At 37.8% G+C, this 13,215-nt stretch overlaps 1 long non-coding RNA gene across 5 annotated transcripts in view; it reads left to right on the forward strand.

Moving 5' to 3' along the window:
* Positions 1 to 12,899, forward strand: part of LOC107200774 — a 91,389-nt gene extending 78,490 nt beyond the window's left edge. For 2 of the 5 annotated variants that reach the window (XR_004497746.1, XR_004497752.1), the window contains 4 exons: positions 3,778 to 4,096; positions 5,122 to 5,253; positions 7,124 to 9,105; positions 10,431 to 12,899. This is a non-coding gene — a long non-coding RNA (uncharacterized LOC107200774). The remainder of the gene's footprint in view (positions 1 to 3,777; positions 4,097 to 5,121; positions 5,254 to 7,123; positions 9,106 to 10,430) is intronic. The other 3 variants (XR_004497744.1, XR_004497742.1, XR_004497743.1) reach the window with 3 other exon arrangements.
* The last annotated feature ends 316 nt before the right edge of the window (positions 12,900 to 13,215 follow it).

The raw sequence follows: 13,215 nt of genomic DNA on the forward strand, positions 1-13,215 counted from the left end.
CTGGATCTCAGTGAAGAGTTTCTGTGGTACAGGAACATATTTGATATATCCCCATAAAAATATATCTCTGAGAAGAAGGAGACAAGTATGAAAGTAGGGGAAATGTAAGGTGGAGAAAAGTGGGAAATAGAATTCTCTGATTGAGTTTATCTGCTGGTTTGTATCAGGTAATTATGCTTTTTCCCCTATGGACTAACATAACCTGTGCAGTCTGCAGCATTTAGCAGACTTGTGCAGATGCAGAAGGTACTCACAGTGTGGATTCTCTCTTGCTTTGCTCTTACCAAAGTTAAAAATATATTTTGGCTGAAAGTATTTGTCTTTAGATGGAGAACTGTAAGTGTCGTTTTGGTGTTCAGGGTAGGATTGTAAAATGACAAACAACTCTGAGAAAGGGAAACAGTGTGGAAAGGAAAAAAAGACAATGAAAAAAGCAGAAATACAAAAATATGCAGCACTCAGGAAGTTTTTAACTTCCACTGTGCAGAACTTTTGAGATTCTGTATCTTTATCACTTCCGGCAGTCAAACTCCCATATAGCACTAACAATTCCCAAAAGAAGGAAAGAGTGGTGTACACCTCCTCTGCTGCCCTGTGGTCTGGACAGGGAGACCTTGCCCAGGAAAAAGCACAGTGGGCTTTCCTCAGGGGTGGTAAGGGTAGCACATACCTTGTGTCTGCAATCAGATCTGACCCACAAACAGATGTGCAGACAGACGGGTTGGTTCAGGTTTCCAGGAGCTCTGGTTCCCTACACAGTATTTCACTTCCCAGCGAAACACTGCCCCTGCATCCACTTGCACACTGGAGACTCCCAGCACTCACCAGCCTGTAGTACTCTGGGGAAATGGACTATGTCTTCCAGACCTCTTCAGGCCAATATAGGCCCAAAACTTATATGTTACCTGGTATTCATCCTTGTGGAACAAATACCTGATTGCTCAGAAGTGGCTGCACAGTGTCTGTGCAGCCCAAAGAAGTTACTGCACCCTATAAACAAGGAGTTCTCTCTGACTTGACTGCAAAGGACTGTGGTTGGAAGGACACAAATTTCTCTGAAGCAAATGAAAAAGTACATGCTGATAAAGATCCATATAAATACAGAAATTATGCGGGTAAGACAAGTAGAGAAAGCTTGAGACAAAAGAGAGGAAGGTAGGGACGTGTTTTTTGTAGGGAGGAAAGTACTCTTAGAAGTACAGAGCCAGATAAAGTCGGAGGAAGCTGGTTACAGACAGAAGAAAAGTGTGTCCATCGAGCACAAGCAAACCTATACACACAAAACTAGTGAGAAAATGAAGCCATGGTATCATGTACGGTTGTGTCTTGTTCTTTGTGTATCAGTTTGAAGTAATGTTTAACTTTGATGTTAGAGGTCACTTCTGCAGAGCCTGTGGCTGTCCCTTAGGAGGTCAGCTGGAGCCAGGATGCCTTTGAAGAAGAGCTTCTTGGTCATAGTGTGGTTTAGCAGCTAAGGGAGGTTGGATGAGCTGTGACTCATCAAGAAGTAGATGCTGTTTAGTGGGGGAAGGGATGGAAGGACTTCTATGGGAAATAATGCTGGAAATACATTGCCAGAAGTGATGAGAATGCTTAAAAACATTGCAGCTGCACTACTCTGGCCCATACCAGTTTCCCAATAGCTGATGAATATGAAATTGGAGTGGTCTATAGCAATCATGAATATCTCATGCATCATCTCAGAGAGCAAGAGTTAAAGGGTTGAAGTTAAGAGTGTCCTAGGTGAAATGAAGAGAATGGGGTATGAAAGTATCCCAACTCCAAGTTTATTCCATACAATGCGAGTTCAATAGGTAGGGAGTAGACGAAAAATGTGGCCAAATTCAGAGCTCTTATCCTTGTGCAGAGGTTTATTTGAATCCCAGGCTATTTGTATCCCATGTATTTCATTCCCCATGTGTGGCAATAAAAACCGGAATGACTGCTTAAGGGTGAGCAGTAACCTGAGCTCAAACTCAAGCTGACCTCTAATCTGACACAAAAAGCTGTGTTATCCCTTTGGGATTAGAAGTGTCTTTGCTGGATTCTAGCACAGAATGGAGATGGTCATGGTCAGTCATTGATAATGATGTGCTCAAGGAGACGCTCCTTGAGCTAAGTGGAAGAAGCTAGAAAACCAGTTTCCCCAAACTGGATCCAGCTCTAAAAAATAGGAACATATTTGCACAAGAATTTTTTCTGTTGTTTCCTCTTTGCTTTTCAGCTAGTTCAAACCTTGTGGGGATGTCCAGGCTATCACAGATTTGGTGTTAGATCAATCTCTCTGCTTCCATCCTGCTACTGTTCGCAGCAAAATGCTTACCCTGGGCTACTCTGAAAGCACTGAGATGCAGCTGGGCTCTTTGTGAAGCCATTGCTTTGTTAAGGAGGTTAAGAAAGATAAACAGCAGTAACCATTTATCCAGATTTTGATAGTCATACTTATATGTGTGACAAACAAGGACATTAGAAACGGAAGTATGAACAGCCATGGGTAGGACTGAAACTCTGATCAACTTTGCAAAAAATATGTTCAAAAAAACTCTTCAGATCTAAACTATCTTTTGAAGTCTCGTGTGTCTTGTATTTACGAGTGAATTTGTAGAAAGGTACCCCCTTTTCATGTGTTTGTATTTACTAAAATAAAATCCATTTTTGGAAATCAACCTCTTAACCAATAGTTCAATGCTACTTTCTTTTCAAAGATGGGAGAATAAAAGGAACAGAGCTGTGAAGTTACCTGCTCAAAGCCATAAAGGAGGCCAATGATAAATCCAGGTGTATAAGCCAAGTCTCCTAAATTGTCTTCTAATGCCATTAACAAGCCAGTGTAATCAAAAGAAGGTTTGCTTTCTGGTGTTACAGTGAGGTGTGCCATAACAACACCTAGGTATTTATCCAAGAGGAACACATTTAAATGTGTTTATTTGCCTATGGTCTTGTAAATACCTTGAAAGATTTCTTTAAATTATAATTCTGAATTTAATATATAGTAGTTTTCTTTATAACTGTCTTTTTAAAATTATTTTTCCCCACAACAATTTCTTCATAAGTAAACACACAGTTTAGAGTCCAACTTCAGAGTCTTCTTCAGGGTCCTGAGTATCTTACACTACAGAAGACAGTAGATGGTTTGCAGCTCAGAAAAAGGAAATAGAGTTATATATTGTTCTTAGCATTGAAAATCACTTTTAGAAATATTGCTATAAATGTGTTGGAAGTCTCCAAAGCTCAGGTCTGAGTCTGGTTTAGCTGTAGGGGAGGCTGTGGCAACAGACCCAGCAGCAGAGGAGCTGTGAGTATGGAAGCCCACTACAGAGCCCAGTGCTGCCTGGTGCATTGAGCAGAATCTGTCACAGTTTTGGCAAAAGTGCATATTGCATTCTGTCACTCATAGTTGTGTCCTGCCATACTGAGTCAGGAACATGTGCACAATACTTGTCTTTGAGATCTAATCTTTTGGGATGGTGAGCACAAATAGTTGCATTTGCAGCTGGTTTTACTTGCAGTTGAGGGTTTGAAGCAGCCCAGCAGCTTTTTGCGTTGGGTAGGAAGGATTTCCTTTTGGCTTTTACCTCAGTCTGACAGAATGATGCTTTGGGCTTCCCAAAATAGGGCTAGTGTCCAGCACTGAAACACCATGGAAGCACTGTCTTACTAGTAGGTAGCTTTGTGGTTTACTAAGAGCAAATGTTAAATCATATTGGAAAATGATATTACTTCTAAAACAAACTCCTTATAGCACCTTTACAGTTTCCAAATCTTTATTTTCCACAGCTGGCTTGCACACAGGTGATGAGCATGCTCGGAGAATATGTCTGGTTAGCAACAATCAAACCTCTGAAATATCTGCAATTCATCCATGCTTCTCCCACCAGCAGGTGTCATTCTGGAAAAAGGAAAATATTGTAAATTCCTGAACTGGAGAATTTGGCTGTGACAAAGAAGAAGAAAAAAAGTTTCCTTAAAATATAGCTTTTGAAGGATACTTTACTCCAAACTAAAACCAAGAGAAAGCTGGCTGGTCTGCATTTTTTAGTCTTTGTGCATTGTGTAGTCTTGACCTGTAAATAACAAAGGGCAGACAATTGGTAAGGTAAAGCAATGTTTACTTATAGCTGTCTTCTGCTTTTTAATGTTTTCTGTGATGTGTTTACCACTGCTTACTCACTGCTCCCCTCCAAGACTATGAAACCAGCAATATTCATCAATCTTCCCACAAGAAAAAAAGAATTAAGGTGTTGAATTCAGATCTCACTTACTTCAAGGTAAATTTGAAGTAATCTCATTGAAGCAACTGAAAGCAGAAATGTTTGGAATTTAGTCTCAAATAACCAAAAGTAGTATTTAACTCTCTACTCCATAAATAAGCCTCAAGCAGAAAATAATCTCATAATAATTTTAATGTCTCTTATAATGTTTATGTTTTCCTTTAAGTGTTCATCTGGGTATTAGCTGCAACCTCCTTTAATATGCAGAGACTGTTTTTGATGTCTCATGATCACAGTGAGAAAGCTGTGGCAGAGTTATAAAGAACCAAGACCCTGCTGGTTCATTGCTGAGGGCTCCTGGTCTATCAAGTCTAATCTTTGGCTGTTAAAACCAAACTTACTGTGAAATCCATGCAGGAGCTGCCTTGACCACCCTATAGGCTATTGGAATTTTGCTCCAACTCATCACAGCTCTGATGATTATAAATATTTTTCTGTCTTTCTGTCTTTTGCATTTGTACAGACGTACAGACCCCTTGTATCTCTATTGTCCTTTTACATTACTTTCCCCCCTACCATTTGCATGGACATGTAGCTGACACATTTTGGGCCTGAGCATCCTAGCCTGAACAAGCACAACTTGCATTGCTTTCTCCCAGCAGCTTAGGTTTCCAATCCCCTGGCATTACTTGAAGTTAAATTGATCTGCTTTAAACAAAAACACACAGAAGTGTGCACCATTCATCGCTGCCTTGCATACTACATTAATGCAAGAGCTTCCATGCCCCTCTAGAAATACTTCACCTGCTACATCTTAGCTCTGTAGCTAATTTCTTTCTTGCAACTTCATCTTAATCATCTTCCCTTTGTATAGTCCAGCCAAGTTTACCCGCTCTTATGCCATTTTTAGAAGGACTACCAAGGACTGTGTGCTACTGTGATATGATGTCCCACCAAAGCTCTTCCTGGAATAAAAGGGAAATTTGCTTGAGGGAAAACATGAAAACAAGTTCCAAGGCTTGGCTGCAGGGAGCACATTAAGGTGGGAATTTATTTTACAGTTTTAGAGCTTTCATTTGCAACAAAGGGATGTAAAATAGCTGTCCTGTTGGCAGCCATGCCTTTTCAAAGAGGTTATTTAATTACAAATGTAACAACACTTTTCTTATGAGCAGCATCAAGCACTCAGTTGATGAGTAAGAAAAAACAGTATATAAACATAGAATTAAAAACTTCACTCCAAAATAGCTAAAAGCTGTATTCTTGGGTTTGCATGAAGCCTGTATTAATGTTTTCTGATGTTTTAAGTATTTAACTTTGAAAATGTAGTGGTATACTAAAATTTGAAGTCAGAAAATATGAAAGTATTGTGAATATGCCTAGTTCATTATGGCATTTATAGGATCAAGATAATCTCCAGCAGGTTTTTGTACAGTAAAGGATGAGATTCAGACAAAGTTATTTCTTTAAAGTTTTCACTATTTTTGCCCAGGTTTTTAATTAAGTGAAATCATATAAAATTATGTTTAGTCTCTCTTGGTTTTTAATTTTAGTGGTTTATTTTACTAGTTTTAGAAAAAACTCATGTGCCTAAACATAGGCTTGTGCATTTTAGAGCCCGTAGGAATCCCATCTGGCCTCTCACTTCCAGTTCAAAGGTGTGGGATTTTATCAAAGGTCAAAAGTCTCCTGTGGGTCCCACATCATGCCAGCCCTGCACGTATATCCTGGGTACTTCAGGCTATCCTAGCAGGCATTAGGCACCTTCTCTCAGGAAACAGAATTTCCCCTTCAGAAAACTGCTGTAAAAGGTAATATGCCTCTGCAAATGCTTAAGAAAATGAAAGATGTCACGTCTGGGAAGGTAATTCCCTCTAAGGTGTTTTATTTCAGGTTAACAAGGCATAGAGGCAGGACAGTGCTTTCACTTCTAACAAGGATAGAGTTGCTGTATTCAATGGGATGCTGTTTTTTGGGTCATTTTTGAATTCCAGTGGCTGAAATGACCCTGTGTGTGAGCTGGGAGCGGCTCTTGTTGAGCAAATGCACCACGGAAGGTCCTGGCCAGGAGCCTGGGGTTTCTCATCAGGACTGTAGTGGTTTGAGGTTACAAACTCTCAGGAGTCTGGCTAAAGGAAGCTTAATTGCCAGTTTTGGGTATGGTGCAGCAAACTAATTTTCCTGAAGAAAGTGGTAATTTCAACAGAGTAAGACACTAGGATAGACACTGGAAATACTTCTTTAATTAAAAAAAACCAACCTTTTTAATTAAAGAAATGAGGTTAAAGAGTGCATTAATTACATACACAATTAGAAACGTATGTTAATCAGGTCCAGTTTTGATGGTCTGTTGAAAAAGAAGGAAGTTAAAAATCTTGACTAACTGGTCAGTATAATTGTATATAAATTGCACAATGTGGGGTTGAGCATTTCTGAATTGTTATTTTATAACAACAGCAATTTGTTGCATATAATACATAAAAATTATATATTGTATATATATAAAATACATAACCCATCCTAAAATAAAATTACAGCTAGTGGAAAGTAGTGAATTCTGGATAAAATCCACTAGAGGCATTAATTAGGATTGTGTAGGCAGAGAACACTTTCTTGTGAACTTTTTAAAATCACTCACTAGCATTATGGTTGATAGGAGTTTGGACTACTTTTGTAGAAGTTAAAGAAATGAAATTGCTACAAAAAAAGTCATGATGGATGGTGGCTTACAAAGCAATCGTAGAATCTGATTTAGTGATGTACAGTATTAATTTTATAGTTTGGGAGTGAAAGAGAGAACTTTTTCCATGTACTCTGTTTTTTTGTTTTTGTTTTTTTTTTTTTTAATATTTATCAATCTTTATTATATCAATAATCTTTATTATAATTGTTATTATATCAATATTTATCAGTCTTTTTCAGGATGGACTCCCAAGGCATGGCTGCAAAGGTTGTTTGAAAAAAGAAACAGATACCCTCTTGGTGTCATTCATCTCTGATCACTGGGAATTAGAGCTTGAATGAAGGTGAAAGAAAACTCCTACACAGAATTGGGAATGGTTTGTCTCTTAAGAGGGGTCAGTTTAAAAACTTTTACCAAATATCAGGACATGTGATAAGAGGTTATGAATTGGGAATTAATTGAAAGATTGTGAAATGGGAAAGATTTCACATTATGGGAAGCAGTGGAGAACTACAACCTCAACATTCAGAAATTTGTGACCAAGCCCATGGAATAATTTGAGGTGATGGAACTATCTCAGATGACTGTTGTTTTAAAATATAATTTACAAACCCCTGTACCCTCCCCCAGACAGACTGGGAAAATACATTCCTTTTATTAATATTACTCCAGGGGACTGGAGGGTATTCTGGGCAGTGAAACATATAGTTTATGGGATTTGCTACAGAATTAAGATTAAAAATAAAAAAAAATGGCGGTGCTAATTTGTACCTTGGAGTTGGTATCTGTTTTAAAAAATGCTGTTCTAAAAATGATTATTTTACATTTTTATATGTATTAAATAGCATGTGCGTGATGAAACATGAACTGTATAATCAAAACAATGGCTATGAGTATAGAACTGTGTAAATATTACCTAAACATATGTGTAAACATTATATAAACTCTTTCATTTCTAGAGGTTACAGAAAACACTTTAAGATTTTATACAGTCTTTCCATCTCTCCCCCCACTAGTTTTTAATATAATTGAACTTTTAGAGCTAATCCATGTATTAGCTTTTTAACATTTGCAGTTGTGTTAAATTTTACTGAGGAACACTTTAGTTTGGGGAAACAGTTGAATCAGTAGTTTGTGTTGTTTGAACAAGAAGTCCCCAAGTATTTGCCCCAAATGCCAACATTTTTCCTACACTGGCAGCTATAAATTTGTGGCCATCTGATGGCAATGCATGCGACGACCCTGTGCCTCTCACAGGGAATAAATACCAGGAGGGAAACTGGAAGTGATCAATGTGCACAGAATTTGCTCTCCTTGGTGGAGGTCTCATGTAGGCAGCACTTGAATGACACTTTGTTTCTGGATAAGGTGAAGGTAAGAGATAGAAACAATTTGAAAGCCATTGCTTATGTTTCCTGGAATGAGCTGGAAAGAACAGCTCTTCTGAGACACAGCTTTACACTGAACGTATGCAGAGCGGTGTCATCAGCGATTCTGAAAATGTGCCTACAATGGCTGGGGAAAATATTTAGTCACCATTTAATTATGTTAGCTCATACACAAATTTTAGTTGTCTACTGCACTTAACATTTCCAATGGTTTCATTAAGATTTTTAGTGATAGAAATTAATAACAAAAATCAGTTAATACAGAGTGCAGTTATGAGACCAAAATACACGTGGTTTAAATTTAAAGAGTTAAATGTTATTATTTCCCTATAGAGAAAGGTTATTTGGGCAGTGGTATACTGGCATTACCACCAGCCACTGAGGAGGGGACCTGTTGATCATACTGGTTAAGCAGAAGTCCAAAAAAAGGAAAACTGTAGGTCTGGAGGGTTTGCTTGGTGTAAGTGAATCACACAGGAAAAATGTTGGTACCCAAGGTTGTTGTAGTGACTTTCTTTGATGGTTAGAAAGAGAAATAAGCACAGGATATTTTTGTAAAGTTTAGAGGCTTTAGATTGCTGCTTGCTAGGTAAAATTTGTCTTAGTTATTAATATAGTGGAAAGTAAAATGATGATCATGGAAATACGATAAAAATTGCTGTTGGAAATCAGACACAAATTATTTCCTGTGTCCATTTAAAATATTCCAATGTGTTAACAGTTGGACCAAAGGGCTGCTAGGAACACGAATGTGGAAAAAAAAAGGAAAGCTTCTGTCAAGAAGGTGTTTCTGGACACTGCCATGCTGTTTCTGGCAATACAGGTAAACAACTAGCATACATTTAGCAGAAAATAGTGCTGTCTCTAGTCTGGATTTCTGTTTGAAAAAGCCTTTATAATAATGCTATTGGACCTAGCTGGAAACAAACCTAATAATAAAAAAATGCTAGTTTTCCACTACTTAATGTTAGTTTAATCTGACAACTCTGTCTATAAGCTTCTTCTATCATTCCTGGAAGAAAACTGCATAAAAAATGGATGGGTTTGGTTAGTTTAATAAAGACATGGGACTGCACAGAAAAAATAGGTATCAGCATCACTGCATGTAGGGAAATCTTGCCTCTGACCCTCAGTTCAGTCAGCTGGAACACAGGCTGAACTACTCCAGGTTACAAGTCCTGTGCACTTTGGCTTTTGAAATTTTCCGTGTGAGATGTACTTTCAACATGAAAAGTCAAAATACAGCGGTTTGCAATCAGTTTTGCTTTGTTTGAAGCTAAAAGTCAAACCAAAACTTCTGGAGTATAGAACTGTATGAAGCAAAACATAAGAAAGTTAACACAAAAACTCTGCAAACTGAGCAAGCTAGTTTCACTCAGCTCTTGAAATAACTCCTTTCTGCAAGTTCACTTTTCAACTGCACATGTGTGAGATATCAAAATTGTGTTGGTTTCACAACCCCATGGCACAGATAAACGCCTCAGCTCTAAAGCTTCACCTTCTGTCCCAGCAAGGTCTCATTCTCTGTTTTGGTTTATACTTTTGATGTCTGCCTAGAGATGAAATTCTTCTGAACTGAGGTTCTAGGTTAGTTACATTGAGCTTTTGTTCATCTGTAAAACAAGGAATTTGTGGTGAGACACAAATTCAGTCTGTATGTTTTTTATAGTTGCATCCAGCACTGAGAACTCGTTTCCCAAGTCTTTATCAATGCTCTATATGGCTCCTAGTCCCAAAATGGGAGTTGACACTTCCTCACTTGGTGGTCATGCAAGCATTCATGTACTTTAAATTCAAAACCTGGTATTTCAGGGGTACTGAATACCTGCTGCTCTCCCTAGCTGGTATGGGAGCTGCAGGAACTCATTCCCCTGTGAAGATCAGACACCTACCTCATCTTGAGGTGCTCTTATTCACAGTGGGGCAGTGAGCAGTCCTCTACTCTGTTTTCAGTTTTTGTAAAATTTTAGTGTAACTCAACAAACTGATACTGCACTGATGTTGAAATGGTTTCAGTGGCTGGTGTAGTGCCATGTTTTGGATTTAGCATGAGAATTATGTTGATAACACACTGATGTTGCTAAGTTGTTGCTAAGTAGTGCTTACTCTGAATCAAGGACTTTTCACTGTCTTATGCTCTACCAATAGGCAACTGCACAAGAATCTGGAGGGAGCATGGCCAGGACAGCTGACCTGAAGTAGCCAAAGGGATATTTCATATGACAGAACATAATTCCCAGCATATAAACTGCTGGAGTTTGGCTGGGAGCTGCTATCAGTGCTCGGGGGCTGAGCAGTATATGGTGAACAAATGTATTGAGCATCACTTGTTTCTGCTGGGTTTTATTTACATACCCCCTAGCCCCCCAATAAATTTTCATTATAATTGTTATTATCCTAATATTTTCTTTCGTTTCAATCATTGCTCATCTCAACACAAGAGGTTTGCTTTTTCCTCAAATTCGCATCTCCATCAGTGCAGGTGGGGAAGTGAGCAAGTGGCTGTGTGGCACTTGGTTGCCACCTGGGGTTAAGCTGTGAGAGACAGAGACACTTTCAACAGCATTGCTGAGTGCTTATGAATTCAGACAGGTCAGAACTCCCTTGTTTGCTGGGCAGATTGTCCATATTCTTTTTCCAAAGATACCGAGGGACTGAACTCCTGATTTTTCTAAATTGTCACTGATGGAGAAGCAAGACCTCTGCAGCAGTGGGGCTAAGGTAGTCAGCTTCTAGATGTAGCTCTCATACTTTGGCAACTTAGTCAAGAAGAACCAGAGAGATGGTCAGAAAAAAAATATTAAAAAATCAAATATTCAGTGATCTTGTGTGCATGTGTTTTGGTTATTCATGTATCAAATTTTCCTGGTGAACTGTTATAGAAAAGTGCAAGGGGAATGGCTGAATACAAAGTTTTAAGGGTGTCTTGAAATACAGCTCACAGACTTGAGCTACACAAGAATTATTGTGAGTGGAATTTACAATATAATGGCTCACCTTTGAACAAGAGTGAATTTTATGTGGTATGATCATATGTCACCAAAAAAAGCCCCAAAACATTGGGCTGTTGGTGGAACACAAATATTATGTGACTGAATCTCACTTGGTATTTTAAACCATGAGAGTTTAGATCTGAGTCATCGTAACTTGTAAGTAGAATATATATATATATATATATATATATATATAATGCAGGCTATAAACAAGGCTTTTGTCTTGGGGTCATTTTCCCCTCAAATTGCAGATTTAATTCTCTGTTACTGTAAATCATTATAGCCTAAATCAAAAGTCAGAAGCTAGCCTTGTTGCTTCCAAAATTTGAAAACAAACCTGGACTAGAAATCTTTACAGGCTACTACTTTCCTCTCTGTTTCACCCCTTTGATTTTCAGAGCCCTTGGGCCATCAGACCACTTTACACTTTTTTTACACCCCTGCTTCTCCATGGTGCTTCCTGCATGGAGCTGGTGTTAGAATTTGCCCAACCTCTAATTTGTCCCACCAGAGCACTCTAATCTTGCATTAGAAGCAGAAACATTGTTAGCACGGCTAAAAGAACATCTCTAACCCAAGATCTTTATTGGACAACTCCTGTAGTTAGAGCAAGAGCTGGAGAAGATGGCACACGATTGCCTGCTAGCAGCCCCAGGGGCACATGTGGAGAAAAGTTCTTTTTCTTCCTTTTTACCTTTTAATTAATCACTTGACTTTAAACATGCATCTAGCCAAAGCTATGCAGAGTGACTTGCTGAACAGAAGACTGTAAGGTAGGATTAGAGGCTCTGTTTAAAACAAAATCTGCTTCAGACTAGAGAACAATCCCACCACAAAATAAAATTAACTTTAAAAGTAATGAGATTTTCCAATGTTAACTTAATAGCAGCAAACCACATGTTCAAAACAATGTTCTAATTTTTTTTTTGCTTTTTTTTGCTTTTTTTTTGTATAAGGACTCATTTTTAGTAACAAAGCCCAGACTATTAGCCCTGCCATTTTTCCACTGCTGGAGGAAACTGTGGACTCTAGCTGAGCTGTATGGTAAATATCTTGGATATCTGAATCTACCTCCAGTAAAAAGGCTTCTAAAATGCTAGCAAGGAGGAACAAGTTTAAGGTAGAGGAAATGGAAAAATTGGGAAAAAGAAGAAACATCTCTTTGGTTCTTTAGTTCTGTTATTTTTTAGATTATATTTCTTCTGGGCTCCCAAAATCTTCAGTAACAAACAAGTTTTCTTTTAAATAGTATTAAGTTATCAAAACATTTGCCAGGTCCTAATATTAGGAAATTAAATCCTAGCAGTCAGCAATGTTTAAGTTCAGCCATATCATTTTGCTGAGTAAGTCATGCTAAAACTTAAAGTTTTCCCCTCAAAATGGTCTTTTCAAATGAGATTGATATTGTGAGAAAAAAAGAAAAAAAGAGAAGAACGCCTTCATCATGAGGAATTATGGAATTAATTTTCTTTATATACTCTGTTTGCACAAGACATTTTTGTTAACTCTTAATAAAAATACCATTCAGCTGCTACTTTCATTGTTTTTATCCTGGGACCAATACAACATTGTCATTATTGGATATAAAGTGCTGTAAAAACAAATCTAATTTGTTAAGTTTATTTTGATAAGAAATAAATATAAAGGTAGTGCATAGTTTGTACAGTGCTGCTATCATAGGACTCCTGGGTATAATTTATATAAAGAAAATAAAAAAGCATACATAACTTTCTAGCTGATTTCCTTTAACAGGGCTAATTGAAAACAGTTTCTGTTATTTAAAAGTAATTTATTTTAAATATGCTTTTTAAAACAAAGTTCTTATTGATATCCATTTTAAGTATATTATCTCAGTGTGGGATACAAGTAAAAGGTCAAATCTTGTAGGAGTATTTTCTGTATGACTCAGTTCTGATCATAGATAAACTTATCGGCGAAAC

The sequence above is a fragment of the Parus major genome, chromosome 1, assembly GCF_001522545.3.
Source record: "Parus major isolate Abel chromosome 1, Parus_major1.1, whole genome shotgun sequence".
Classification (NCBI taxonomy): Eukaryota; Metazoa; Chordata; class Aves; order Passeriformes; family Paridae; genus Parus; species Parus major.